The 5,816-nt window shown below is 40.1% G+C and overlaps 1 long non-coding RNA gene across 1 annotated transcript; it reads right to left on the bottom strand.

Annotated features, from left to right (window-relative positions):
• Positions 1-434: 434 nt before the first annotated feature.
• LOC136353722 (uncharacterized) lies at positions 435-3,360 on the bottom strand. The gene is made up of 3 exons (XR_010737115.1): positions 2,924-3,360; positions 1,679-1,770; positions 435-736 (listed from the first exon to the last, which is right to left on the bottom strand). It is a non-coding gene; the product is annotated as an uncharacterized lncRNA (long non-coding RNA).
• Positions 3,361-5,816: the final 2,456 nt, after the last annotated feature.

The raw sequence follows: 5,816 nt of genomic DNA, 5'->3' as shown, positions 1-5,816 counted from the left end.
AGAAGCAGGAGGAGGAGCTTTACGTACCAAACTCAAACTGACCCAAAGTGTGTACTGGCAGCAGTGGCGGAGGCAGCTGCCCGGGCTCCATGCCATCGCAACACACATTGCTCCACAGCATAAACATCATTTACTCATTAATTGCTTACATAATTACCTTGCTTCCTGGTTCCAAGGAAGGTTAATTAGATGACTAGCGAGTTGTACCACATCCTAATCTTGCTTTCCTGATGTATAGTAGCCCCGTACTCTAACTCCTTGACAATAAACAACCAACATTTCATTGATAAATTGTAACTTGGCAACAATCAACTTTAAGTCTAGATAAACGGTACAATTTTCCATATATATATATAGGGCATGTTCACTTTGATGCAAAAAAAAACCTTACCAAATTTTGGCATTGGCACAGTGTCGGATCCCAAAACTAAATATTCGGAAACCGACATGTTTAACTGTATCAAGCCCTGGATCAGTAGATTGATACAGCTTCAACAATCTGGATTTTCATTGCGTACATTTGAACAAGGCTCCAAAGGAGATGTTATTACATAAATTAATAGGGGAATTTACAAGATTGTGGCTAACTATTACAGCAGAAGCTATAGAGTGTCTCAACTCTAATATTTTGCTATAGACTTAAACCATCTAACTAATCTAGATTTGAAAACTAGGTTGAAATAATGCTAACTTATATGATTGAACTCCTGGCTTCGGCAAGAACTTCAATTTAACTCTGGAAAAAGGGGTTTGAAGCAAGGGTGAGTACAACGTACTCACCAAGCTATTATATTCAATAATGAATGTATAAAAAGGTAATATTTGAGTAGGATTACGATTACTTGCAGAAGGCAGAGAATATAGAAATAGAAAGCCTGATGTTTTAAATGTAGCAGCATTTAGTAAAATCTTGAATTAGGTTTCTAACCAAAGTACCATATGAGTCCCGATACTCAATTCCGTGAGCACGGCTATTCGAATAGATTCAGGTTTACTTTACTGCAGTAAATGTACGCTTTACCCGCAATCCATGACATGCCAATATTCATTAGCTTAGTCATGGCAAAGCTTTTCGGTTACTAACATCAGTGGCACCTGTTCCATGAACTCTCATCCTCATGCGCTCTGAACGTAACGTTATCAGCAGCGAGAGGAGTTCTGGCGTTCCCGAGGTTTTTAGAGAGAGAACTGGTTGAGAGACCCCCGTCATCTCAACCAGGTTTTCACAATACACACACACTTGAGCTCAACAAATCATTTACCTGCGCCTCGGTAAATGTTATATTTGCCCTTCGCGGCATAGGTTTGCCTCCTGCGCGAGGACTTAAATAAGAACCACTGTACAGAGGTACCACCTTTGCTAGATAACCTACTTTGCAAGGTCTGTCCCCATTCTAGAATTGCGGTCGTACTCGTTCGTTTGACATAAGTAGTTGGTAATAACTATATCGACTGAGACAGTACTAGCCACCCGGAAATCAACCAATTCGTACGTACTGTCCCAATCTAAGTTCATTATATTTTTATGCAAACTAACTAGGCAGGGCTAAGCAAAGCTAGCATATCTGGTTTGCTATGTTCAGGTTATGTATTCAAAATCATGTATGACTAATGCATAGAATATAAGAGATATAGAATATAGGGCATTTATGCTCAAAGGGGAGGAATAATAACTTGCCTTGCTCCAACGCGAATAAATCCAAGGTAGGCAACCTGATTATCTGATCCTTGAAATACCACAAGTTGCCATCCAAAATAAAATAAACTCTACTGAAGAAGAGGAAGAGCCAAATTCAATAAAATCCATAAAATAACAAGAAAACGATAAACGACTAAAAGGGCTAGGGTTTAGGGTATAACCTATCTCCTTTATAAGGTATAAGGATTACTGGGCTAATATGTGTAGGTTCTAAAAGATTGGAGACTAAAGTGGATAGGAGATTAAGCAACATTTGTCGCTTATATTTCATCTGTGGGTTTTAGTTGCTTGGAGAGTAAGGGATATAACTGGTTAAGTGAGTATGTGGCTAGTAATGGTCGAAGTTGGGCTTTGGTAGAAGAATGGCTAGGATTTACTTGTTCTCGAGTCGATGCTGAAATAGGATAGCATATCGGCTCGTATTTCATGTATAGGTTATGAGTAGTTGGAGGGTAAATGGTTGGGATGATATTGTAGCTGGCGTGGAGTCTAGATAGCAAGCTGATTGAGGTAGGATAAATATCAGTTAGGGTTTAGGTGTTTGCTAGTCGTTGCTAGAGTTGGGCAGCATGGCGACTAGACTTAGCATCTTCTCTAGCCGATGTCAACAGACAGTATAACGGCTAGAGGGATAGGAGGTTTGTGTGGGTTTAGTGGGGCGGAAGTGTTACTCCGACAACCGTGAGTGGCGGCGGAGCGGCTAGGATCACACAGAGCCCAAGAGCTAACTGTGCGGCGTGCTGTGGAGGTCGAGGGAATAGTGAAGCTCCGACCGCTGTACGCATCAAGGCGTGGGGTGCCAGGAGCAGCATTTCGATCTTGGGTTTGGGTTTTGCCAGGCTTTACAACCAACGGTCCAACGTCGGGGTCGATAGACCGCACGAACGTCCCCATGAAAGGCGTAAAGTTCCAACCGGCGGCTTTTTAGTGGCTAAAAGGTATTTTGAAAATAAACGGAAATATTCGAAAAGCAAATATAAGTTTAAATTGTAAATTCAATTATAAGATCAAATATTTATCCAAATGGTATTTGAATAAATTAAGGAAATTTAAATAAAATATTAAAATAGCAAATTTGGTACCAAAATGTAGATTTTGAATTTAGATGAATTTAGGTCCAAGTTTCACTGGAATCGGATCTACGGTTTAGGAGATATGGGCTTCTAAAGATTGGGTTTTGAATTAAATCTAGAAAAGACAAAAATACACTGTTCATGGGCCCACCTGTCAGCCTTTCTTTTTCTTTTTCTTTTCCTTCTTCTTCCTCCCGTCATCTCCTTCTCTCTTCTCTTCTGGCCGAGTAACAGGGAGGAGGGGTGCTGGGGCTCCGGTGGCCGGGGATCGACGAAGTCGGCGGCCACGCGTGTTCCCGCGCAACGCGCATCCGAGGATGGTGGTGGCCAGTAGAGGGAGTTAGGGAGGAGGCCGGAACGGCGACAACAAGAGCTCTCTTCGGCCGGCAAAGGAAGTGGTTGTGGTGGTTGCTATGGGGTGGGGGAGAAGGGGAAAATGGGAAAAATGGGTTCGCCGGAGGTAGGGGGAGTCAGTGGTGCAAGGATTTGGCTAGGGGAACTATAGAGGAGGAGATCGACCGATGGCGGCGTCGGCCGGACTTGACAGGAGAGAGAGAGGAAGAGCTTCAATTCAAGCTCTGATAATGTGAGGAGGGGAGGACGATCTCGCCGGCTATTTAAAGGCGGTGGATGTCGGTTGCTTATGGCGGTTTCAGAGGAGAAGGCGAGAGGAGACACGGCTGCGGCGGCACAGAAACAGGAGCACGGCGTCGACTCTATCCGCTGATTGGCCATCGAAGGCGGTTCGGCTCGGCGGTTGATGTCAGCGGCGTGAGGTGGCGGCTGACGTCGGCGGCAGTTGCTTAGCGGCGAAGGAAAGACGGCGGAGTTGGAGGGTAAGGCACGGCGACGGTGGCGGCGCGACTTGGCGGCGACGGCAAGGAAGCGGCGACGGCGTGTGCGTGTGCGCGTCTGCAGAAGGAGGAAGGGCGGCTCGGCTGTGGTGGCTGGGCCGGCTTGGGCTGGAGGAGGGAAAGGGTTTCGGCCCAGTCTAGAAAGAAAGAAAGTCTAATTTTCCTAGAGATTCAAATAATTGATTTAGAGGAATTTGGATGGCTAGATTTTAAAAAGGATTTGAATTCGGAGAGGGATTTTAAAATAAGGATGTTCTAATTTATTTGAGTGCAATCTTTTGAGAGATAGAATATAACGGAATTTATTTGATGCACTCGATTGAGAGGGAAGGGAAATAAATAGGATGTTAGCCTCAAATTATTTGGCAAGAATTTGGAGAAGTATTTGAGGCTAATGGGAAACTTGGATATTTGGCGATAAATAAGAATAGGTCTGAAATCAAAGGATGGGTCGACAATTAATTCCAATGAAATTGGAATTGCTTTGGTTTAGGTTCAAAGGTATTGTTGGAGGATTTCTTGGACCACAATTCATAAAAGTAAAAAGGATTTTTAGACTAAATTTGAATAAAGGAAATTTTGGTCAAAAGAAGGTTTAAGATGCAAAATCAAATCAAAGAGAATACCTCGATTTAACAAGATCAATTTTTAGAATAAAAACCACGAAAAATTTTAAATACTAGACAGGGATTTTATGCATGTTAGTTTTAGGAGGTCCCTCTAATTATAATTTCTTAAGTTTAGGAAGTTATTAAGAATAGAAGAATCGGCATGATACATATTTAGAAAATAGCAAATTTTTAGTATGTTACACATAGTTGCCAAAAATTTGGCAACTTACTAAAATTTTGACAGGATTTCTTAAATAGTTACCAAAATTTGGCAGCAAACTAAATGTAGCCACTTTTTTGACAACTTTACCAAAATTTGGTAAGGTTGAAAATGACAACAAAGTGAACAGGCCCATAGTTTTTATCTCTTGCTAGGCTTGCCCAGCCTCAAGAAAATCGATTTTGCTAAACATCACACGGGTGATTTTTTCGTTGATATTTGACAGATTTTTGCCCCTACAATTATGCGTCGAGATCAGTACACGATTCTGCGTCGATGTTGTCGTGAGGTGGAGAGGAGACCTCGTGGGTTACACGTTTGCCGCTGATCACGATTCACAAGAAATTTACATCCTAGCTACGTGTAAATATCCTATATAACTAAAATAAAATATAAAATTACAGTCCTATTTAACTAAAATTACATATGTAAATTCAGTTGATATTAATTACAATCCTATTTAACTAAATCTACATTTGTAAATTCAGTTGATTTGACATGTAAGTGCACTGTAATTTTGATAAAAATAATGTGTAAGTAAATATGTACTTATTATTTTCTTTAAAATATAAAATTACAATCCTATATAACTAAAATTACATTTGTAAATTTAGTTGATTTGACATGTAAGTGCACTTTAATTTTGATAAAAATAATGTGTAAGTAAATATGTACTTATTATTTTCTTTAAAATATAAAATTACAGTCTTATATAACTAAAATTACATATGTAAATTTAGTTGATATGACATGTAAGTGCACTGTAATTTTGATAAAAATATTATTAAAAATATTGTGTAAGTAAATTTGCATTAGTTATTTTATTTCAAATATAAAATTACAGTCCTATATAACTAAAATTACATATGAAAATTTAGTTGATATGACATATAAGTGCACTGTAATTTTGATAAAAATGTTGTGTAAGTAAATTTTTATTAGTTATTTTATTTTGTAATCCGTTGGATGCAAATCCAAGGGAAGAAAAAATCTGGGTGATTTTTTCTCAAAAATCACCCGAGCGATGCATAGGCGGTCCCAAAAAAATTTATGGCTCCGCCAATAACTGGCAGCAAAGCGGCATGAATTTCTCACAACGGGCCACAATATTGTTGCGGGCCGGACCACAACCCATCGTAACAAATGCCTTCCTAACTAACAAGCTTGGCCCAACCTTTCTCGCTTTTCCTTTGTCGTCGGTACTAGGAATAAGTTCACCGGAGATCCCTCAACTTAAGAGCGAGATTATTTTAGTGCCTTAACCACAAAACCAGAAATATATACCCCTAAACTTACACAAACCGTACACTCAAGGTCCTATAACAGCATACGTGGGTGGTTTTGCTGACGTGGCATCCT

This window comes from Oryza sativa, chromosome 10 (assembly GCF_034140825.1).
Source record: "Oryza sativa Japonica Group chromosome 10, ASM3414082v1".
In the NCBI taxonomy this organism is placed as follows: Eukaryota; Viridiplantae; Streptophyta; class Magnoliopsida; order Poales; family Poaceae; genus Oryza; species Oryza sativa.
This window is presented reverse-complemented; position numbering and strand designations above follow the sequence as displayed.